The sequence below is a fragment of the Macaca mulatta genome, chromosome 11 (assembly GCF_049350105.2).
Source record: "Macaca mulatta isolate MMU2019108-1 chromosome 11, T2T-MMU8v2.0, whole genome shotgun sequence".
NCBI classification, from domain to species: Eukaryota; Metazoa; Chordata; class Mammalia; order Primates; family Cercopithecidae; genus Macaca; species Macaca mulatta.
In genome coordinates, this window is record NC_133416.1 from 82,739,895 (window position 1) to 82,764,828 (window position 24,934).

At 37.5% G+C, this 24,934-nt stretch overlaps 1 protein-coding gene across 3 annotated transcripts in view; it reads right to left on the bottom strand.

The window, feature by feature from the left end:
* KRR1 (KRR1 small subunit processome component homolog) overlaps window positions 1-24,934 on the bottom strand; it is a 286,342-nt gene that overhangs the window by 71,725 nt on the left and 189,683 nt on the right. For 2 of the 3 annotated variants that reach the window (XM_077953079.1, XM_077953077.1), the window contains one exon: window positions 1,846-2,099. The gene's annotated coding sequence lies outside the window, so the exon portion shown is untranslated. Of the gene's footprint in view, window positions 1-1,845; window positions 2,100-14,245; window positions 14,376-17,577; window positions 17,776-17,884; window positions 19,978-24,934 lie in introns of those variants that run through there. The other variant, XM_077953078.1, reaches the window with a different exon arrangement.

Consider the following 24,934-nt stretch of genomic DNA (forward strand, 5'->3'; position numbering starts at 1 on the left):
TCCTCAGGTGCAGTTGGAACCGTCAGCGATGGCGATAACATGATTTTGGTTTTCTTTGGTTAGAGAATTCTTCTGAGAATGGACCAGAACTTCTGGACTCCTGGTAATTTGTGGGATCCTACAGACTTGCCACAGGGAGCTAGTTGCATTGCATCTCTCAGTATCAACAGTGTGTGCCACATTGGGTTAGAAATGAGGTTATGCCTCAGTTTAGAGGAGGTACTTTAGGAATAAATACATGAATTGATGTTAGAAATTAGAGAGCATCATAAATTTGTTTATTCATTTGTTCCATCCTTTCTCATGCAGCAAGTGTTTTTTGAGTATTGTCTATTTTAGGGCACTATGCTATGCCTAAGTCCAGAAGACCAATAATTAAAACGAGGTCATTTTCCACGAAAATTAAGATATTTAAAATGCAATTTTACAGATAAGATACATGAATGAAACGTTCTGTTTAGATTATAAGGCCAGAACCTAAGAAGTCTTGTTTACTTTCTAACTAAATATCTATAGGAATTATTTTTTTAATGGACATAATTTTTGAATGAATATAGTTTTAAAAATCTAAAATCACTCTTTGCCCTGATACCATATTTCCATCAACTGCTATTTTTTGCTTCCATGATATAATACCAGAAAGTATCTCAGGTACATATTGGACAAGGAGTAAAAAGAAAAAGACTTTTCTTTTTATCGATGCTTATGTAAACTTGTATAATCACATTCATTACAAGATGTAAGATTTTGAGAACTATCTGACAATGGGAAGATGTTTATTGAAACCCTTTGAAGCAATTTTTTTGTGAAAACAGTTTTCAGAAAAGAGAGTTGTCTAAGTTCCCAAAGCAATAAAGTAGCACTACATAAAACTCCCAATATCTCAGCTGTTATTATCTAGTACTAGATAGCATTTAGTAATAGAAAGGCTTTTCGTTGTGTCAGTAAGCAGATGGGCAGGGGCTACCTACTTTCTATGAAGTTGAAGATTGCTCAAAAGATCAAGAGCCAATCTAACTGAAAGGTTTTCTATTAACTCAAAAGATTCTTAAGGGCAAAACTGAAAAGCTAGAGTAAGAATAAAGGAGGATCCAGTACTCAATAAGTTTAAAAATTCAAAATAAATGGCAATAACTTTAACACAATTCCATGGCTTAAAATTACCTGATACATTTGATTTCAAAGAAAAAACACTCATTTATTTTATTTAATTATGACTAAAGTCAGTGACATATACATTTTTAATAATATGTGCATTTGCTTGAAAAATTAGGAAATAAAACTTACATTTAAAAAATGCATTGTAGAGAATGTGACTCCTTAGTACTGACAGACTGACTCCTTAGTACTGAGAAGACTGACAGGCTCTCAAGTAAAGAGAAAATTAGAAAGGTAACTAAAATACAAATTTTTCCAGCTATTAAAACTCATTGACACAGATAAGCCTAAATTCAGAAGGCAGCGTTTTCTTAATTGAGTCATTGATACCATTCCTATTATCATGAACACTAGAAGAGAGATTTTTAATAACCCCAAGGCTCATAAACCCCTAGGCTATCTATCAGTGGGGTTTAGAGCATCTGTGAACCCCCCATCCCTCACCAAATCTTATGATAAATAGTGTGTGATAGATGTCTATTGTATCAACTTGGCTTAGAACTATGTCTTCCGTATGTCTTTTCTGCAGATTTCTTGGACAGTGTGGTCCTCAAGAGACATTTTGCATAAGATGTAGAAAGTGGAAGTAAAGCAGTAGCCATCTAGTTTTTTTATGCTTGGAAGACAGATGCAGGGCTCCAGGCACTGCTGGACCTCATGCATGTTGTCACTTATCTGCAAGCTCACCTTGTTGGTGAGGGGCAGCAGCTGGGCTCCTGCCAGATCCTCCTGCTGGATCAACTTCCCTGAATCCTCGACCAGATGCATATTTAGCTCCATGACGGAAGGCACCAGTTTCTCCTTCATTCAACTTGTCTTTGCTTCTTCTGCTTCCCATCCATCTTCTTTGCCCAACTGTCTGTGGACTTCAGGTGCCAGCACCAGGCCAGAAACTACAGCTTTATATCCAAACTCAGACCTCCTCACCAGTTTTCACAGCACTGTAAGGACAAATCACTACAATTAAGAAATATATATTTCTTAACTGTAAATTAATAAATTGAAAATTGAAAAATATATTTCTTAATTATATAAATATATATAGGTAAATATATATTTATATGTAATATATAAGTATTTACTTACATATTATATATAAATATATATTTACATACATTATATATAAATATATGCATATTATATGTGATATATACACTTATAATATTTATTTATATGTTAAATATACTAAAAATATACTATAAATATATATTTTAATAACTGTATAAACAAATAAGTATATATGGTTTTGCTTAAACCCTGATACATTGTATGTTAAAGTATAAAGTTATAAGTGTATGACCAGGTGCTGTGGCTCATACCTGTAATCCTTGCACTTTGGCAGGCTGAGGCGGGTGGATTACTTGAGATCAGGAATTCCAGACCAGCCTGCCCAACATGGTAAAACCCTGTCTCTACTAAAAATACAAAAATTAACTGGGCATGGTGGTGTGCTCCTGTAATCGCAGTTACCCGGGAGACTGAGGCAGGAGAATAGCTTGAACCCAGGAGGTGGAGGTTGTAGTGAGCTGAGATCACGCCACTGCACTCCAGCTTGGGCAACATAGCGACACTCCCTCTCAAACAACAATAAAGGTGGGCAGATCGTGAGGCCAGAAGATCAAGACCATCCTGGCCAACACAGTGAAACCCCGTCTCTACTAAAAATACCAAAATTAGTTGGGCATGGTGGCATGCACCTGTAATCCCAGTTACTTGGGAGACTGAGGCAAGAGAATCACTTGAACAGGGGAGCCGGAGATTGCAGTGAGCCAAGATTGCGCCACTGCACTCCAGCTTGGCGACAGAACGAGACTCCATCTCAAAAAAAAAAAAAAAAAAGTTACAACTGTAACTCTCATAGAAATTCATAGTAAGCATAGTATGGCAAAGATTTACTTAAGTTATTAATGAGGATCCAGCGGGATGTCAAAAATAGTTCAAAGAAGGATAAAAGAGACTAATGAAAGTGTAAGAAAGAATGCGGGAATATGATTGCTAAATTAGATTCAAAACTGGCTAATGTACTACATGACAATCAAAACATAAATTTTAGTATTATCTCCCTTTTAGAGAGAAATCATTGGCATCTCATTTGGACAAAAATCATTGTCATCTGTTGAAATGTCTACAAGTTAACTTGGAATTTTATAATTTGAACTCTAATCAATAGTAAACAGTCATCAGGCAAAGCTATATTTCAAGAATCAGATGAACCTTCCTCAGGCTTACTGGACACTGCTCAAGCAAAACTTGGGAATACCACAGTTGTCATTTTGCTTTATTTCCAAATTTTGGAAAATTTTTTTAGTATATTTATATGTATTTTTCTGCAGAGAACAGCCAAAATCTAAAGGGATCTTCAATTTTTAAAGAGAGAGAGTAAAACCAACCAAATTTTAAAAATAAAATAGGACTGATCCCATTTGAATTTTTTAATAATTGCAAAAAGTAAGAAAAACTTGTTAATTCTGAAAGTTCTTGTTTAACTGAATTTTTTCTTCATTGCTAGTATAAAAATAAAAATGCTCAAATATCTCACGGCTTTAAAATAACATAGCCATAAAAATCAGTTCATTTGTTATTGTAAGCTACCATATTATCGTTTTATTTTACTTTAAATGAATAGCCAGCATTTACTGAGGTCTTACTATGTAGCAGGAGATTTGACATACGTTGCCTCACAACAACCCAGTGATGCAGTTACTGTCATTGGCCTTGTGGTCTAGAGGAAGAAGTCAGCTCAGAGAAGTAAGTCAGTTGCCTAAAGCTCCACTATGAATATTTGGACCTAGGTCTTTCTCACTTTAATTTATTATTACTATTTTTTTAGAGACAGGGTCTTGCTTTGTCACCTGGGCTAGAGTGTAGTGGCATCATCATAGCTCACTGCAGCCTCAAACACCTGAGCTTAAGTGATTCTCCCACCTAAGCTTCCCAAGGCCTGCAGGTGAATGCCACCATGCCACGCTAACGTTTTTTTATTCTTATTATTATTTGTAGAGACGGGGGAATCCTTATGTTGCCCAGGCTGGCAAATTCCTCGGCTCAAGCTACCCTCCTGCCTCGGCCTCCTAAAATGCTAGATTACAGACATGAGCCATTACATCCAGCTTCTCTTACTTTAGAGACCACAGATTTGCCCCCCCACTATCTTCTCTCACCTCTCCTGGAAAGCTCCTTGAAAAATAAACATGTTTATTACATATTCATTGCCTACCTCTTGTGCAATCAATGCATAGTGTATGCAAACTGCTTTGCTAGCTTGGGGCCTGGCACATAATACAAGTTAGTTTCTTCCATCTCTGTCCCCCCTCCCATCCCTTACAGAAGTAACAGGTTGCTAAGGTTCTGTTTTACCTCTTTTTCTTGGCACTATCACAGCTTTAAATATAAAAGATATAAAAATGACTCCAAAATCTACTTCAAATTCCAAATATCGCCTCCATATATCCACTGGCTTGTTGGGTTTCCCCATAAGGTGTCCCTCTAGCATTTCAAATTGTGTCTCAAATTGGAATATACCTGGCATAGTGATGTCACTATGAATGTAAGCTTTGTTCTAATATGTTTCTCCCCTAATAACAATGGGCATATGTGAGCCCAGGATGTAGGAACATCAGTTTCACTCAGTGGTAAGTAAAGTGTAATATTATTCTTCACCTAAAATATTCACGTGGCTCATTCCCTTCTCTCTTTGAAATTTTTGATAAAATGGTTCCTCCCTAAAGAGACTACTTGGCCATCTCATCGATCACATACCTCTTGGCCCTCCTAGTCCTCCTGTCTTGCTCTATTTTTTTCTAGCACTGATCACCTACTAAGACCCTATATAATTTACTTATTTGTCATGTCTATTGTTATTGTCAATCTCACTTTACAAGAATGTCGGTTCCGCAGGGCAAAGATTTTGTTTGTTTTGTTTACCAGGTTGTCAATGCTGCCTAGAGCAGGACACACAGTTGGTACTCTGTAAGTATTTGTTCAGTGAATGAATCAATCAATGATAGCAAAACAAGCACAGCTATGTTATAGTATGCACAGAAAACATGTATGAATTGAAAATATCAGTGGAAATAGTTAAATTTTTTCTATAACTTGATACATATTTTTCACTTTAAAAATTTAAAGAAAACTTCTAACACTACAAAAATGAAAATCACTATCATTTGTTTTAAATAGAAGCCAACCTTACTAAAAATTATGTAATTACTGACACAAATATTACATATGTACTCTTTAAAATAGCCATTTCACTGGGATCACACACCTCATACTTAGGGAAATATTAGTCTAAGAAATTTAAGGAGATTCTATATTAGAGATTACTAACTCCTAAACCTGGAAAGGGTTATAGAAACGATCTCATTTTAGAAATAAAGAAATGGAAGGTGAGAGGGTTTAAGTGTCTTGTTCCAAGTTAGACAGTGATGTTTAGGGGTCTGTACCACCTAATTATTCTGCTCTTCCATGACACATGTTTGCTTGTCTCTAGCAGTGTTGTGCCATTCACAATTAAGCAAATCCTCTCTGGCATTTACCTGCTTCTGAGCTTTTCTTTAACTTGAACATTTTCTTTTGCTTTCTGACTCCTTTACCCTTGCAGACCAGTTCATCCTACACTTTGTGTTTCTTTTGTAGCATTTATTCACGCTCTTTTGTATTACATTTTTTTTTGTACTTGTGTTATATTTCCTACTTTTCTTAAGCCTCAGTACAGTGATAGTTTTATTTTTAAACTGTCCCTCTGTGATACCTAACATTATACCTAATAGTGAGTTTGTGTTTAGTAAGATTTTTACAAGAACTGAATTGAATCTCACTACTATTTGGGAACAAAGCACTAGAAAATGAGATGTTGGTGGTCTTTATATACTATGGGGCCCATCTGTTTGCTATTACCTTTTTCCCACCTGCTGTCATTACTAGCATAAAACTCCATCTGCTACTTCCTCTTCTCTTCCAAGCCTGACTTGGCAGTAAATCTGTCAGACTCTCCATTAGAGTTGACTAGTCAGCATTACTTTTCCTTAATGATTTTTAACAATTACTACATCTTATTTTAATTTATTTGGTTCTCAAGAGTATCCTTAAGATGTGAGTCAGGTAACTAGTACTAAAATCAGGACAAATCTGTCAAAACTGTTCTTAAAAAGCATTAATCAAGCGTTTGGGTTTGAAATTGAAGTAGAGGTTACAGATGGGAGAGTGTGACCTTGGGAAATCACTCGACGCTTCTGGTTCTCAGCATTCTCTCCTTTATGATGAGAGAATTAAGTGCGGTGTCTCTGAGATCCCTTCCAAATGTAACATTCCTGATAGCAAAGATTCATCCCTGAGAACATCCTCGATGGCATCCCCTTCACAAGTCTTTCCTGACCCCTATCCTGATCCAAATGAATCCCATCTTTCAACTTCTAAATGCTTAATTCTCACCTATGTTCCCGTCTCACTTTATCTTGTACTGCCATCAAGCTAGCTGTGCCTTACTCCATCACACTGCCTTCTCCCTCAAGTCGTGGGTTGCCGAAAGCAGTAATAATCTTTGTAACTCCCTCAAAGGTCTAGTAGAGTGTGTTACAGCTAGCACAGGCAGTACACACTGGATAAATTAATCAATGACTGAAAAAGTGTAATATCATAATAATTCTGTCCTGGAAGAAATAAAAACCAAAAATGCTACTGAACAAATCAGATAATTATAGAAATTTGAACTGGGCGTGGTGGCTCACACCTGTAATCTCAACACTTTGGGAGGCTGAGGCGGGCAGATCACTTGAGGTTTGGAATTTGAGACCAGCCTGGCCAATATGGGAAAATCCTGTGTCTACTAAAAATACAAAAATTAGCCAGGCCTGGTGGCTCATGCCTATAATCCCAGCTATTTGGGTTGCTGAGGCATGAGGATCACTTGAACCTGTGAGGCGGAGGTTGCAGTAAGCTGAGATGGCACCACTGTACTCCAGCCTGGGCAACAGAGTGAGACTTTATCTGGAAAAAAAAAAAGAAAAAGAAAAAGAAAAAGAAAAAAGGAGAAATTTGAGCCATAGCCACCATTATGAATTTTAGTCACCACGGAAAGTGACTGCAGAAAATAAATGTAATATGCAATTTAAACATAATAGCAACATATGGTGTGTTTAATATGTAAATACAGAAGCCTATATAGAAGAAGAGGCCATGTTACAGAGTGATCAGGAGTGTAGACTATAGAGGTTCTATGTGATGCCTGGCTTTCATCATGACTCTGATACTTTGTATGAGCTAGGGGAAGTTATGTGACTTTCTATCTCAAATTTATCATCTGTAACATGGAAGTATCTAGTTCTTAGAGTTACTATGTGAAAAAAATGAATGTCTGGCACATATTGAGTATCTGGCACATATTAAGTGCTTAATAGATGTTTGCCATTATTTTATAATTGGTACTAAAGTATTTTAATATGCCTGTTCTTTAGCACATAAAATTGTAGTAATAACAGAAGTTTCCTCCTAGAACCACTGTGAGATTTTTCAGCGCTTATGGCTATTGAATATATTCTTGTTATATTATTGGATTCATACAAAAATATCTTAACTTAAAAATAGCCAAAAAGTGCTGAGGCATTTTAAAGATGACCTGGATTCTCATTCATCTCAAGCCACTTAATTTTCCCAGGTTGAGAATCATGCAGTATTGGCTTTTTCAAAAACTGGCAAAATAAATATTTATTTTCTAGCTAATGGATGTACATCAGGCAGAAAGTTAATGAGCGTTGTCTTAGTCTGTTTGGGCTGCTATAACAAAAAATGTCATAGACCAGGTGGCTTAAACAACAGACACTTATTTTTCACAGTTCAGGAGGCTGGAAAGTTCAAGATCAAGGCACGGGCAGACTGGGTGTCTGGTGAGGGCCTGCTTCCTGGTTTGTAGACACAGCTGTCTTCTTGCTGTGTCCTCACCTGGTGGAAGGGGTGAAGAAACTCCTTGAAGTCTCTTTTATAATGACACTGATCCCATTCAATGAGGCTCCCCACCATGAACTCCCAAAAGCCTCGCCCACAAATGCCATTATACTGGGAATTAAGTTGCAACATATAAATTTGGGGGAAACACAAGCATTCAGTTTATAGCAAGTATGAATACTTTCTGAAAGTTTCTGAAAGAAAATTCTACTATATTCTTACTTCAGCAACATTTTCACTTTTGAGCCAACCAAATCATTTTCCAAACTCTGTCATTTAATGTTAATTCTGTGAGGTTGAAGTTAGTGGTTAGGGCATGAGCTTTGTGATCAGACAGAACAGAGGTCACATCCTGGCTCCACCACTTTCTAGGCACATGAAATTGAACACGTTACTTCACCTTTCTAACCTCAGCTTTTCCATCTATGATACAAGCATAATAACAGTTCCTTACTCACAGGTTGTCGTAAGGATTAAGAAAGATCACATAGATGGCATGATTGTGTGGCAGAGAATAAACGATCAATACATGGTATAGCTATTATTATTTCTGATGATATACACTTGCCATTATGTCTGCAAAATGGTCAATTTTAAGTCCATTTCGGAATACTGCATTTCACAATGAAGTTCCAGGTTTCCACAATACCAACTGATTGAACAATCAGAGGACTTTTTTTGTGAAAGGCAAAATTTTGTTTGAGCAGTAAGTAGTCTTTTTCACAAGGTTTTACATATGCCGGAATAGTGATATTACCACAATGAGTCTCAATATCATCTCTCTTGTTGATGAAAGACTGACAGTTCACATAATTGTTGCCTTAAATACAGACTTATACTTTCAGGGTAACAGGGAAAAGAACGTGCTATTCTGGCAAGGATATGAGGGTGTTCTTGAAGCAAGTGTATCTTCAACATCTTGTCCAGCTGAAGGAATATAAACTTTGACAGCATCTCCACCTGACAGCGTCTAGAATTGAAGGGGCTGCTTCAGGGTTGGTACAGGTAATTACATCACCCTCTTCTGCACCCCAGCCCCTTGCCTCTTTTTTGGCTTCTCACTCCACTGACCACTGCAGGATCAAACCTGGGAAAGCACATGAAAAATTCACCAGTGCAGAACAATCCAATCATACAACAAGGTGACATTTTAGGTAACTTAAACTACAAGAATTGCCTCCCAAGAAACAGGAAATTATATCTCAAGTAGTTTAAGGAAAAAAAATAGTTTCACCTCCACCTCCTGGATTCAAGCGATTCTCTTGCCTCAGCCTCCCCAGTAGCTGGGATTACAGAAAAAAATAGTTTTATAAGATTTTTTTGGAGGTAGCTTGATGTTTTAATATAATGAAGTGCCACAGTAAAAAAAAAAAATTGCAGATTTAGTAATGAGCATAGAAACAGCTTCTTGAGTGATGCTTTAATTCACGACATGCCACTGACAACTCACTGAGCTGTGTATGCGTATCTTTTCATTTCTGCACGGAAGTTATGCTCAGGAGCTCAACAGCTGTTTTAAAATGCCAGACTTCCAGGTGCTGTTCTCCTAAGACATGGCAGACCTATAATTTCTTCATATATTTACATAAATGGCTCCTGTGAATGGGGGAAGTCTTTATGAGGTTAACGTTATCATAAACTTCTATTATGAAACAACTCATTACCCATTATCAGCCCCTGTCACCCGGTCTGTGTATAGAGAAGGAGAGGAGAGAGAAAAGTCATTAAAGAAAAATGAAATTGCTGAAAAAAATGGAGCAGGAGACATTTGCCTAACTCTATAAATCAAAGGTAGTGGAGTATAACTTTATCTCATTCATATTAGGTCATTAAGCCAGAAAAAGCTGAGGAGCACTAAGAACCTTGGTACTTAAAATGCTATAACCATTTAGTGCTCTCTCTCTCTCTCTCTGTCTCTCTCTCAGGGAGCAGGCTTTGTGATTTCTCTCCCTCCCTCCCTCCGTCTTTCTCTGTCTTCCTCTGTTCCTCGTGTGAAAAACTCTATTATTCAAAGGACAAAAGGAAACCTATTTGAGGAAAAAAAATTATTTCTCTTTCTAACCCATTATTCTTTTACAGTTATGAAAGCTATCATATGATCGTTGTATTACATAGTAACATTGAGTAGTATAAGGACTCTAACAGAGCCTGGGCAACATGGCAAAACTCTGTCTCTACCAAAAACACAAAAATTAGCTGGGTATGGTGGCACGTGCCTGTAGTCCCCGCTACCTGAGAGACTGAGGTGGCAGGACTGCTTGAGCCTGGGAAGTAGAGGCTGCAGTGAGCTGTGATTGTGCCACTGCACTCCAGCCTGGGCAACAGAGTGAGGTCCTGTCTCAAACAAAACAAAACACAACAAAACCAACACTCTAATAGATATCTCGTCAAGCAGTTTCTTTGATTATAAGTATCTTCTAGACTGGATAATTAGATTTTCTTTATTGAAAAGCTATTTCTATCCATCACTGTACATCAAGCTGTATAAAAATGAATCGATTTGAAACTGTGTTTGTAAACTGAGTTTATTTGAGGATTCTGAGAAATTAGATTTGGGAGGACAGCTTGCAGAACTCTTTCATCAAAGGACAAGGAATCTTGGAGGAAAAGCACATTGTAAGAGGAGAGGCTGGGTCCATAAAGTGACCTCTAGGAAAATGGGCTACAGCACCAGTGTGGAAATGATTTTCAGACAAGATGGTACTTGATTCTCAGGTTTTCATTTTCCCAGCACCCATGGACTCACTTCCTGAGAGCAGCCTCCTCGAGTCCACAATTTAATCAGTGCTTTCTCTATTATTCTTCCATATAGCATCCTCAGTCTTCCTTCCTAGTAAAATACACATTTGTTGATGTGTTTACCAGCTAATGGTTGTTTCTTCTACTTGACTATAGGCTCTGTTAAGTTCAGCCTAAAGCTGCCTCCTTACATATTTTAAGTTCAACCTAAGGGTTTCTTTGTACATCATGAACTATAATAAGTGGAAGTATAAACAGACTGTAGCCCGCACTTGTGCCAATCACTGAGTTTTAGCCAATCAAATGTAGCCAACTGTTCAAACCATGTTCAAATGAGGCAAACGCCGAGCTGCAACCAATCCAGCTGTTTCTGTACCTCACTTCTGTTCTCTATATGCCACTTTCCATTTTTTGTCCATAAATCTTCCACACATGGCTGCGCTGGAGTCCCTGAGCCTACTCTGGCTGGGAAGGCCACCCAATTCACAAATTGTTCATTGCTCAATTAAACCCCTTTCAATTTAATTCAGCTGAAGTTTTTCTTTTATCAGTTCCAAGAGGCCAGGCACCATGTCTGTCTTGCTGTCTACTTTTTTCCTAATACCTCGTTCATATATTTGTTGAATGAATGAGCAGATGAATGCACAAGTACTAGGGAAAGGGAAGCTTCAATAGGAAGAATAAAGGATAAAAAAATCAGGTACCTTAAGAGTGAAAAAACAACTCCTCTGTTAGTTTCAAAGACATTAATAAGAGGAGGACATGGCATTTAGTGCAGATATATATACACTAGTCCCCACTGATTCAAGTTTAGCTTTTGGTGCTTTCTATTATTCATGGTCAAAAACAGTCTAAAAATGTTAAATGGAAAACTTCCAAAAATAAGCAACTCATAAATTTTAAACTGTGTGCTGTTCTCCATCCTGCTTGGGATGTGAATCATCTCTTTTTCCAGTGTTTTCATGCTATACATGCCACCAGCCCATTAGTCACTTAGTAACCATCTCAGTTATTAGATCAACCATTGCATTATCGCAGTGCTCATGTTCAAGCAACCCTTATTTTACTTAATAATGGCCCCAAAGTGCAAGAGTTGTGATGCTAGCAATTCAGATAGGCCAACGAGAAGCTGTAAAGTGCTTCCTTTAAGTGGAAAGGTGAAAGTTCTCGACTTAATGAGGAAAGAAACAAAATCAAATGCAGAGGTTGCTAAGATCTATAGTAAGAACAAATCTTCTATACAGGATATTGTAAAGAAGGAAAAAGAAATTTGTACTAGTTTTGCTGATGTACCTCAAACCACAAAAATTTATCACAGTGTATGATAAGGGCTTAGTTAAGATGAAAAAGGCATTAAATTTGTAGGTGGAAGCCATGAACAGAAATGTATTCCAGTGGATGGCAATTGGGTTCTGTCCTATCCAAGATTTCAGGCATCCACTGGGGGGTCTTGGAATGTATCCTCTGCAGATAAGGGGTGGCCACTATATCTTGGGCACTAAGCATCAGGAACATTTTTCCAGACATCAGATGCCACCACCAGCAGCAAAGATCCTGTTGCTGGAAAAGGGGAGGAGAGGAAGACATAGCCACACTTGGGCTGTTAATAGGAATAGGATACAGCAATGAAGGAGACAAAGGAAAACAGCAGAGAAGATTGTTTTTAGAGTTCATATGAGATGCCCCAAGAAACTCTCAGAACCATCTGGAAAATTTTTGAGAAAAGCTCAAATTTAACACTTATAAATTTATTTTGAGATTTTACAATCAGCCTGAAAAACGTTAACTGACATATTGCTAAGAGAGAAAAGCAGCTTATAGATGAGCATATATACATTAATGCTTCCATGTGTATGTTCATGTTGGAAAAGACATAAGTTTTTTTTTTTTTCTTGTTTCCTTGAAAGAAAGACTTCAGGACAGAAATTCCTTACAAATACTCATAGTATTAAATAGTTATTTTTGAGAAGTGAGATTATAAGTGATTTTAAGATACATGTATATCTTTATCTGTATTTTTTTTATTTTCCCTTCATTGCACAAGGAGTCCTTATAAACATTTCAAGAGTTTTAAAGATGTGCTTTCTTTTGAAAACAGGTAAGAAGGGAAAAACAAATCATGCTTACTTCAGTTGATTTACTTGAGGAATGGAGAAGAAAAAGTAAAAGAGCCCAGAGTCACTTACAAAAGCAGGGACATGATGGCCAAGCAAGACAACACCACAGCATAGTTCCTGCTTCCTGCATTCTTTCCTGCATGTGAGCAGTTCCACTCTCAGCTCAGCTATGAGACGTGAGGCCAGTCTAGATTTGGGTTTTTTGGCTCTTGGTGTGGTCTCTGCTCCATTTCACAGAGAGAATAAATAGGAATATCAGCAATTCACTGAGGAGCCATTGCCCCCATTTTTGTGTTTTCTCTTTCCCTATAAGACCTTTCTTCCATTGACACCATTGAGGGCAATTTTGAGAGATATTGGGATCCCTGGCATAGAACCTTTGGCAGTGTGCCCTGATAGACTCTCTTTGGTCAGAATTTTGTTGCAAGTTTCATAGAATAGTCTAATTTATATGCACTAAAACACCTAAAAACATTCAAGAGAAAAGAATAATAATAATTTAAAAACCACACCGAAACACCTGAAATATTGTTGCATGTTGCCTTTCACCCTCATCCTGATACTATTTTGTCAGATTTATCTGCCTTAGTTGCTGCCTTCCTCTCTCATGTCTCCTATTTAGGCAGAAAATAAAGGGTTTCTGGGGAAATAAAAGTAAATACGGTAAATGGAAAATGGAATTGGATAATGAATGATAATATGTAGCCTTCTAACTAGGTCAGGTGGGAATGGTTCCTTTAAAACATCATCTTCCATGTGGGACCTGCAGGCACCTCTTTGCCTTTGTTTACAGCAGCCCTTCTGCCTGTAATGTGCTCCTGTGGTTGGCCTGGTTGCTCTTTCTCATCTATCCAAAGAGGAGCAGACATCTGCCAGCTTTCGATTATGCCCTGAGGAATCTGTTGCAACAAAGGAGTAACAATTTGAAGGACTGAAAAGTAAAGACAATGACCTAACAGTTCTCAGGACAGGAAAAGCTGAAGATTAATGGCTTTCTCCTATTACCCCTTCTAATTTTGGCTTTCTATTCAGTTATCTTAGTCTTAGTGTCATAATTAAACAACAACAGCCACCATAGCAAACAAGGATTGCCAACTCCCCAAAACAAAGAGTAAACCTTTCTTGAGTACCCATTCTTTACTATGCTTGGTTCTGGACTAGAGATGAATGATTTCAGATCTTTGATGGCAAGGCTTTGGGCCTTTTAAAATACAAACTGATGAGTCACAGAAATAAATGAAGTTGGCTTTACTGAAAGTAGTTTTTACATCAGATGCTCTGTTTCTCACCATGCCCTGTGGCCTTCTTCTGAATATTTCCTCTGCCTACAAAGTGGCTTAACATCCATACGCATGACAGTGTGTCCTCTGTTGATAAGTTATGTAGTAATGTTTGCCCCCCGCTGTAATAGTTGAAGACCTAAAAAGCAAACAAGAAAAACTATCAGTTACTGTGGAGAAGAAGATGGGGAAAATTAAAAATGTATTCAGAGAATGGTGAGGCATATATAGACCACATCTGTAATAGTCCATTTTCAAGCTGCTGATAAAGATACACCTGAGAATGGGTAATTTATAACGAAAAAGAGGTTTCATTGACTCCCAGTTCCACATGGCTCGAGAGGCCTCACAATCATGGTGGAAGACAAAGGAAAAGCAACAGGACATCTTACATGGTGGCCGGCAAAGAGAGACAATGAAAGTCAAGCAAAAAGGGAAACCCCTTGTAAAATCATCAGATCTTGTAAGACTTATTCATTACCACGAGAACAGTATGGAGGAAACCACCACCATGATTCAATTATGTCTCACCGGGTCCCTCCCACAACACGTGGGAATTATGGGAGCTACAATTCAAGATGAGATTTGGGTGGGGACACAGTCAAGCCATATCGACACACACAGAGGGATTCTGGGGTAACTTTAAGTAGACTGCATAAATCCTTCCTCTCCCTAGCCCACTCAAAATAATCCCAGGCAGAAATAAGCATTCCAATTTTGTTAATCCTATAGTACTTCGGTCTTGTGCCAGAAACATGACTGTAAACAATAATACTCAGTGTTAGAGTTAGATGTGCTCTTGCTAATGACTTCAGGTTCAGCGCAAGCTCCTCCACTAGGAAATTTCTCATTCATCTTGCTGTTCACAACTCCTTGCCTAGTTTCTGGTACTTAAAAAGCTTTAATAAACAATCATGAACGATAGTGAGCAAAAAAAAAAAAAAAAAGTAACTTTCACTGTCACATTGTTAACTAATGTTAGAATTAAGACTAGAACTACATCTCTGATCTCCTTCCACACATAATCTCACAGATAGGTGTCATCTCCTGAAAGTGCAACTTTCATTATGTCATTTTCCACTTTAATGTCAAACAAACAAAACCTAAATGGCTCCCAATCACCCAGAGAACTCTGGACTCCTATCAAATCTGCTCAACCCCAGTCTCCTCCTGCTTCCTCCCATTTCATTAACCAAAAATTCAGGAGTCTTTCTTAATTCCTCTCTTTCCCTTCTAACCTTCATGAACAAGTCCTATCAGATCTGCCTTCAAAATATATCCAAAATCTGTTTCTTTGCTCCACTTCCTATCTTCCTTGTCCAAGATACCAGCACCTCTCATTTAGCGATGAAAATATCCTTTTTGTTAATTACCAAAAACTAGTCTTCCTGCTTCTAGCCTTGCCCATCTCAAATCTATTTTTCACATACAGCAGTAGAATGAACTTTAAAACAAAATCTGTCGATCGTATCCTATCACATCCCTGATTAAAACCTTCCATTGCATTTAGGGAAACACACAAACTCATTACCATGGCCTAAGAGACCTTCCGTAAACTGATCTGCTGTCTACCTCACTTGACCTCATCATTCCAACTGTCCTTCCCCCTTGATCATTATTCTCCAGTCATACAACCACTTCCCACTTTACAGCCTGTTTCCTCTCCCTGGAACTCCTTATGGATGCTTGCTTCTTGTCATCAGAGTCTCAGCCTAAATGTCACTCAGAGAGGTCTTCCCTGACCACATATGAGCCCCATGAATCCTGTGATCTCAATCACTGTCCACTGTTTTATCTTCATAGCTCTTACCACCACCTGATATTTTCTTGTTGATTTTTTCTCTCCACCCCTTTGTCTTGTTTAATGCTGAGTTTTCATTGCTCCAAACAGCTCCTGACACATAATGAATCCTTAATAAGTATTCATTGAATGAAAAAATGAATGAGGTCCAAATAACTTGACTGGCCAGTCAGAGCCTTCTGTTAAGATACCAAACTATTTTTCTGGCTACTACTCCCCTTTCACAACCATGTGTTTCCAGCCAAATTTCACAGTTTGTTTCCTCTACACTCAGTATTTCTGAGAACAGCTCAATGATTGAAGGGTAGGCAGAATGAATTCACGGCAAACCCAGCTAAAATGTGAAGTAGATCACATTGGCCTTTAAGTTCTCTATTTAAATCTCTCTTCACTCTCCATGCCCACCATGAGATGTCACCTTTTTGGGGGACTTTGTAAATTTATTTATTCCCTAGATGCTCACGACTATAAACAACACAGATAGCCAGGTCGTTGAAACACAATTTTATTTACATTTCACTTCGGTTGGGCAAGTGCCTTATAATGATCTGGAGATTTGGTATTTCTACCCAGGAAAAAAAAGTTAATAAAATTTCACTTTTCTAATTAAAGCAAATTATGTTACTTTCACTATCTGACATGCCTTAGGGACAGACATTTTTAAAGGAGAAGGCTGTCTTACTTACTCTCTATGCCAGCGCCACGTTTCTAGACCAATTTGCTGTTTAGATATTACTCTTACTGGCATCTCAATAAGGATGTCTCTGTACAGAGTAGCTAGACAAGACATGGTTCCCCACTCATGTTACTGTGGTTCAGCAGCCAGGTGGGACAGAACTGCACGGTTAAGCTGAATATTTCTCTTTTACCAACACGTAATTCAGATCAGTATTATCTTTCCAATATTCATAAAATATAAGACAATTGGGTAACTTTATCAAAAAGACTTAAATACCTTTAGTGTCAAAATTCTCATTTAATTCATCACCTTTGTTTCTTTGCATAATCTTTCTGACTATATAAATAGGTACCATATTGAGGTGTCATATCTAGAACCTAGAACAGTATCTGGCACATTACAGTGCATAGATGTCTACTTAAGAAAAAGATTTGTTGAATAAATAATTTCCTTTGAAAATATTTTGAGAAAAGAAATTGATACTAAGGTTTTTATTCTAAAAAGCAGATCTACTTAGCAGTTCAATAATCTAAAGCATTTACTTCTGAAAGGCTGAATGTATACATACAGCCTTCAAATAAACAGCATGCTCTGCTATTGAAAATTCATTTGTCATGTTCTGATTTGGGCTAATTCTAAGAAATCTGGTGAATCACTACTCTTAGTAAGACAGAAAATATAGCAGCTCTTCGCACTGTAAAATCTTAGTTCAAATTTAATCAAACAGTGTCTCTATACTTACATATATGAATAAACTTTCAAAAAATCCAAATCCAAATCTGGGTGTTAGATATTTGTTCCCTTGGAAAAGATGTTCCCTATACTTAAGGTAAGAGCACATCTTGATAATTTATCACTTACCATAAGTTTTCTCCCTTTCAGCCCAGATACCACCTCTCCAAATGTGGTAAAATCAATTGCATATTGTTTGAATTTCAGGGCACTCCTGACGTAGAGGGGATTTATTGCATCCCGAGTAGCCCACCTCGCTATGAATGCAGCAGATTTAGTTCCGAGTCAGTAAGAAAGAAAATTTGATAATTTTTAAAAATGTACCTACTTGGAAAAAAAAGAAAAAACATTTTAGGTTGATAAGTGTTATATAATTGATTGCCAACTGTAAAATGTAATGTTGATAATTGTCAAGGTTCCAATATTGTGTACATACCTTTCTATACATTTTTATTTTATGTCCAGAGCCTTCATTGAGACCATCTGGCAACACTCACTTCCTTTGCCTTTTTTCCGTCAGTAATAAATTGTGCTGCTTCTCGTTTCCTCAGCCATGTGCCCCTTAATGAAGTAATTGAAGCTCTCAGGGCTTAACATGATGCTGCTTTTAGATTACATTTGTGTTTTCACAGTTGCCTTCAGGGATGCAACCTCAAAGATTAATTAGAAGTGGGAATTCCCAGCCCTACAATGATATCATTGGGTGGGAGGGTAGGGGGATGTTTCCTGGAGCCTCTCAAATCCCCAAGATAGATAAAGGGAGTTAGAAGAGGTTTTGTTTTTGAAACTGTATGTGTGTGAAAAAAACCAGAAGGGAAATGTAGAATTCTATGGAGTTTAGACACCATCCAAAACAGTTATAACCCTGATGGTCTAACTGAATTTAATAAAATAAAGATAGGAGATACAAACTAAAGTTTTCTGAGTCACTGAAGGTAATTTCAAGAAAAGAAAATCCCTGAATATGTCTTTCAACACACACACACACCCTTCAGCACAGACTGCCTAAAAGATTTCAGAGGCTAGTGGCACCAGATGGTGGTAAGATGTAAGAGCTTTCCAATAGAGCTATTAGGAAAGCAGTTAAAAGTTGAAGTCAGGTTGGCCTTCTGGTTAACAGATGTACAGTTCAAATGACTGTTGCGCTGTTAAAAATAAGAACAGAAAAGAAAAGGAAGAAAACAATGCGTAGTTACTCAATGGTAAATTCAACAGATTGAGTTCTTGTGAATCCTTTGAAGTCATAAGATAGTCTTGAGATAACACAAAGTGAATTTCAAAATTTAAAAAGAAAGGAGCTGAACTGAGCTTCGGGCAGAGTAGGATTAGTCTCTCACTCCCACTACATCTAAATACCATTAACGATACACTTTTAACAAATTCTCACACATTTTCCAAAATATATATAGGTTTTCTTCATGTTTCTCACGGAACTAATATATCACTCACATTCTAAATTCATACTGATATAGACAGTTGGGTAACAGATCCAGTGAAATGTTTTTGGCACAAAAGGAAATACAGAAAAAGCCAATGGAAATTGCCCTCAAGTTGCTTAAAGATTGGCAGGAAAGATACGATGTGTGAATAAGTACCCGTGTGTAGGTAGAGCTAGCTGCCACACATGCTTGGGTAAGTTGTGCAGTGCACAACCTGCATGGCCATCTGAGACAGTCTCTAAGTAAACCAATAAACAACAGGGGTTCAAAGGAGAAAGAAGTTTCTTATGTCTGAAAGATCAGGAATGGTTTCCTGGAAGAAGTGATATGTAGGTTGTGCATTGATTGAGAGGATATATACACACAAGGGTTGGAATCATGGTAGAAGGAACTCAACTGGAGGAAACAGGCTGTGTCTGACACCTGGAGTTCAGGATCAGTGAACTGATCTTGGTTCTGTGTGTGTGATGTGGTCAGCATGTGCTGGTCCAGCCTGACCTCTTCATGTGATTCCTTTTTACACCTGCTGACTCCCTTGTATGATCCCCCCTGCTTGCAGCTAACTCACCAGGAGATCTCAGCTTAGGCCTGCCTGCCTATCACCCACCTTCCATTCCAGCCTGGGGTAAGCACCACTCTTGTATATTCCCATGGCACTCTGAATTGATCTGTCATATCAATTATCACATGTGTTTTGAAGAGTTTCCTTATCTGGATCCTTCACAAAATTTTTAGCACCCTGAGGGCAAAGACAGTTTTACCTTATTCACAGTGATTTCTCCAGCAACAGACATAGTGCATGATATTCAGTATATGCTCAGAAAACAATTTTTATATTACTTACATGAAGATATTTTATTGCATCAAATTAAAGTATGTTTGCAAGAAAGGGACCAGTGTCATATACTAGGTTTTCTGTACAGTTCAACTTCTTTCAAAAGTTCCTTGATAATACCTTGATATTAATAAAAGAGAATTAAATTTATAGATGATAAGATATTCCTTTAATTTTTAAAACTCTCCCTTTAGAAATTGTGGATTATTGTCCAACTAAATAAATAGTCCATCCTCCTCCCCCACCCACTAATCTCCACATGGCAAGAATATAAACACACAGGAATTTCAGCGATTCTGAAAGTATAAAAAGTATATAAAAGGCTAAGAAGTTGGGGCTTCATCCACTGCCTCATTTATCCAAAATATATTCACTTTATGCTAGGTCTGTTTGAGGCATTGGGGATACAGTTGGAGAAAGGACTGGGTACAGGACTGGGGGATTTAAACACATAAACAATAATCAAATAGATCTGGGAGGGTCAGTGCTATTGAGAAAATAAAATGGGATTTGTGAGATATAGGAACATGAGAGACCACTTTAGGTGGTCAGAGAGGCCATCTCTGAAGAAGGGGCATTTGAGCTGAGACAAGGATGACAGGAAGGAAGAGGACTTGAGAAGAATCTGGGGAAGAATGCATGGGGTGGGGGAAGGGGCGTAACATAACATTTTAAAAGACAAAGTTCAAATATTTTACTTTAAGGAAATGTAAATCCACTGAATGCCAGATAAGTATTATCCAGGCTTCTGTCATTTCCCTCTCCATTGCCTTTCTCCTCCTCATCCCAAGGTCACTGGCTTGAAAACAACACCTCATCGTCAGAGCGGCAATCCCCTGAAATGGGAGAGGTGAGATAGTTGTTCACATTTTATTTCAAATTCCAACCCCATGTATAACTCAGAAGAGTTATCCGATCTTCCCCTTCCAGTACTGAAGCGATCAGCCCTCTTGCTTGCAAGCCACTGAAGCTGATCCTAGCTAATTTAAGATGAAAATAAGTTATTGGAAAAATAGGAGAATTTTATTGATATGATAAAAATGCTGGAGAATCAACCTTTAAAAATTGAATGGAAATGGGGGCCTACCCAGCAGAGAACATGGACAAGGCCCTGAGAGGAATATCTGCTTAGGACACAAAGCTGCGCCCTACTGCTATGTGATACACACCACTCACACTGCCATCGTGGCTGTTAGTTGCTGAAGCACTGGATTCTCAACTCACCTCACTGCCACTGCTTCCAAGGATAATAGGTAGATTTTTTTTTATCCTCTCCCTCCTCCCTTCCTCCACCTTCAAGTAGTGTCTGTTTCTCCCTTCTTCTTACTTATAAGTGAGAACATGTAGTATTTGATTTTCTGTTCCTGCATCCATTTGCTTAGGACTATGGCCTCCAGCTCCATCCATGTTGCTGCAAAGGACATGATCTCATTCTTTTTTATGACTGTGTAGTATTCCATGGTGTGTGTGTGTGTGTGTGTGTGTGTGTGTGTATACATATATATATATCACATTCTCTTTATTCAGTCTACTATTGATGAGTATTTATATGTCTTTGCTATTGTGATTAGTGCTGCAATGAATTTATGTGTGCATGTATCTTTACGGTAGAATGATTTATATTCCTTTGGATACATACCCAGTAATGGGATTGCTGGGTCAAATGCTAGTTCTGATTTAAGTTCTTTGAGAAATTGCCACACTGCTTTCCACAATGGTTAAACTAATTTACATTCCCACAAGCGGTGTATACGTGTTCTCTTTTCTCTAACACCTTCGCAGCAACTGTTATTTTTTGACTTTTTAATAATAGCCATTCTGGTTGGTATGAGATGGTATCTCATTGTGGTTTTGATTTGCACTTCTCTAATTATTAGAGATTTTAAGCTTTTTTTTTTTTTATGTTTGTTAGCCACATATATGTCTTCTTTTGAAAAGTGCCACTTATATACCATTGGTGGGAGTGTAAATTAGTTCAACCATTGTGGAAAGCAGTATGGTGATTTCTCAAAGAGCTAAAAACAGAACTACCATTTGGTCCAACAATCTCATTACTGGGTATATACTCAGAGGAATATAAGTTGTTTTGCCATAAAGATACATGTACACCCATGTTAAGTGCAGCACTATTCACAATAGCAGAGGCACAGAATCAACCTAAATGCCCATCAGTGATAGACTGGATAAAGAAAATGTGGTACATATATACCACAAAACCCTGTATAGCCATAAAAATGAACAAGATCATGTTTATTTTGGGAACATGGATGGAGGTGGAGGCCATTACCTTTAGTAAACTAATGCAGAAACAGAAAACCAAATACCGCATGTTCTCACGTACAAGTGGGAGCTAAATGATGAGAATTCATGAAAACAAAGAAAGGAACAACAGACATTGGGGCCTATTTGAGGGTGGAGAAAGAGAGGAAGGAGACTAGCAGACAAATAAACTATAGGTTACTAAGCTTAGTACCTGGATGATGAAGTAATATGTACAACAAACCCCTGTGACATGAGTTTACCTACATAACAAACCTGCACATGCACTCTCAAACCTAAAATAAGAGTTAAAAAAAATGTTTAAACAACACCACAAAGGAAAAGTGTCTGTTCATGTCTTTTGCACATTTTTTAATGGAGTTGTTTTTTGTTTGTTTATTTGTTTAAGTTCCTTATAGATTCTGGATATTAGACGTTTGTTGGATGCATAGTTTGCAAATATATTCTCCCAATCTGTAGGTTGTCTGTTTACCCTGTTGATAGTTTCTTTTGCTGTGGAGAAGCTCTTTAGTTTAATTGGGTCCCACTTGTCAATTTTTGTTTTTGTTGCAATTGCTTTTGGCGTTTTTGTCAAAAAGTCTTTGCAGAGCCTATGTTCAGAATGGCATTTCCTAGGTTATCTTTCAGAGTTTTTACAGTTTTAGGTTTTACACTTAGGTCTTTATCTTGAATTGATTTTTGTATATGATTTAAGGAAGGGGTTCAGTTTCAATATCTTAGTTTTCTCATTTTGAAAACAGGCACATTGGTATCCATCCAATAGTGATATTGTCAGGATTAAATTAAGTAATATAGAATATGACAGTAGCTGTTATTCACGCTGTTGTTTCATTTCTATTTTGAGCCCTTAGTGTACACGTTATTCTATATAAGCAAAGCAGCTACTTATGTCTTTATTGTAATTTTTGCTGTTTCTATCATGGCTTTCCATCCTCTCTCTTTTTGACATTTCATCATTTTGTTGTTGTTTTTGTCTCATCTGTCTCCTGCTGAATTTTCTTTAATGAATCTCAGTTTTCAAACTGACATGTTGCCCTTTTGTGAATATCACTGGCCAATCTGAGACTTTTTCAGTTTATGAGACAAAAGAATGTTTTAGGCATAATGGTCAGGACTTTGGTTCTTCTCTACTGTATTCTTCTAACCGATGGCTTTGTTCTGTTGTTGAAAGAAAACAGACATTGTACTCTTGGGCTTCTTTTCTATTTCTTTGTCCAGAATCACCCTGAAAATCTGGTGGTTACAGAAGGTTATTCTCAAGAATAGAGATTTTCAACCTTGACACCACTGACATTTTGGACCAGGTAATTCTTTGTTGTTGGGGCTTCTTTTGTGCATTGAAAGATGTTTAGCAGTATTTCTGGCTACCAGTATCTCCTCTCTCCTTCACACCAGTGTGACAACCAAAAATGTCTTCTGAGGTGTAAAATCATCCTGGTTGAGAGCATTTTACCCATACTTACTCTGCCAAGCAGTTGCCTGAGTGATTACATTTATCCTACTCTGTTCTCACTATGAAGTTTTTTCCTAAGCAATGTTTAAAAATTTGGCAAAACTTAGGTGACTTTGACCACATCCTCAAACAAATGAACTGTTTTCCCAGTTCCTAACCACAGGCTGCACCTTGGACCTCATGCTAGTGTTGACTAGGGTGGCTTAGTTTAGAGCATGTATATGGGTCATAGCCATATCAGTCATCCTTCTTTTTTAAGACTTGTAAGCTCACTATTGTTAAAATATTACAGTTCTTTAATTGCAAAATACCCTTCATTGATGTAAGATTCACAACAACAGCTTTTTTTTTTTTACTTAAAATATATATTAAATGTTCAAAAGTATTCTTTTTAGCTTAATAAACCATAAATGGTACATATATTTGCATTCCACTTTATTTTTCGGGACTACTCACAGGAGTTTAAGGATGACAGCCTTCAAATGTTAAAATGCACATTCCTGCCTCCTACCTTCCATATTATGACCTTGAGGAGCAGGAGACCCCAGGGATGCAATCAATTCTAAACAAGCATCTCAGCTAGTTCTAATGTAGCCCACCAACATACATTGAGAAAGATTGGTCTAAGCCTTCTTAACATTTAGGATGTAAAGATTGTTCTAAGTCACTGCTGGCCCTTGGCAGTCATGTGCAACATCAAGTGGCATTCCACTCCACTATTCACAGGCTTACTCACAACCATGAGACATCCTAAACAGTACCAGGGATTCATTTGAACTGTCAACTTAGCCAAATTTGTAGTTTTATTTCTGGTAATTAAATGATATACCACGGGGAGGTAGTTTGTCTTATAAGCCAGCTGCGACCTTTCAACAAATAGACATTTGATGCTGTGGGTGCCTTTTATGATGCTTACATTGGCTGTATCAACCTCTGCTATCTTAGGAAATTCTCCACCTATTCTCCCAAATTTTCTGCAGCCTTTCAATATGTCACCTGAACTAAAACAGATAGCCTTCCTAATATAAAATAACTTTAAGACTGCAACATAATATTTATTTTAGAAACAGTTTTAAGTGACAGGGATATGCAGTTCACTAAAACTTTACCAGAATGTGATGTTATTCATGTAGGCTCTTATTGAGGTGACAATTGGATGATCAATAGCCTGTACATCTGTTAAATTTGTATGTGTTTAGTCATTGACAACTACTTATCAACTTACCTTCTCCCTGGTGGTGGCAAATTTCATTTGACATTGATTGTAAGATACATTCAGATTTTTCAAATAATCAAATATAGGGAAGGTTATTTTACGAGGGGGGATAATGAGTAATTAGTGGATATGATGTACATTATCTGGGTGATGGATACCCTAAAGCTTTGAATTAACCACTACACAACCTATACATGTAACAGAACTGCATTTGTACTTCAGTCATTTATACAATTTTTTTTAAAGTTATTTTACAATGGAAA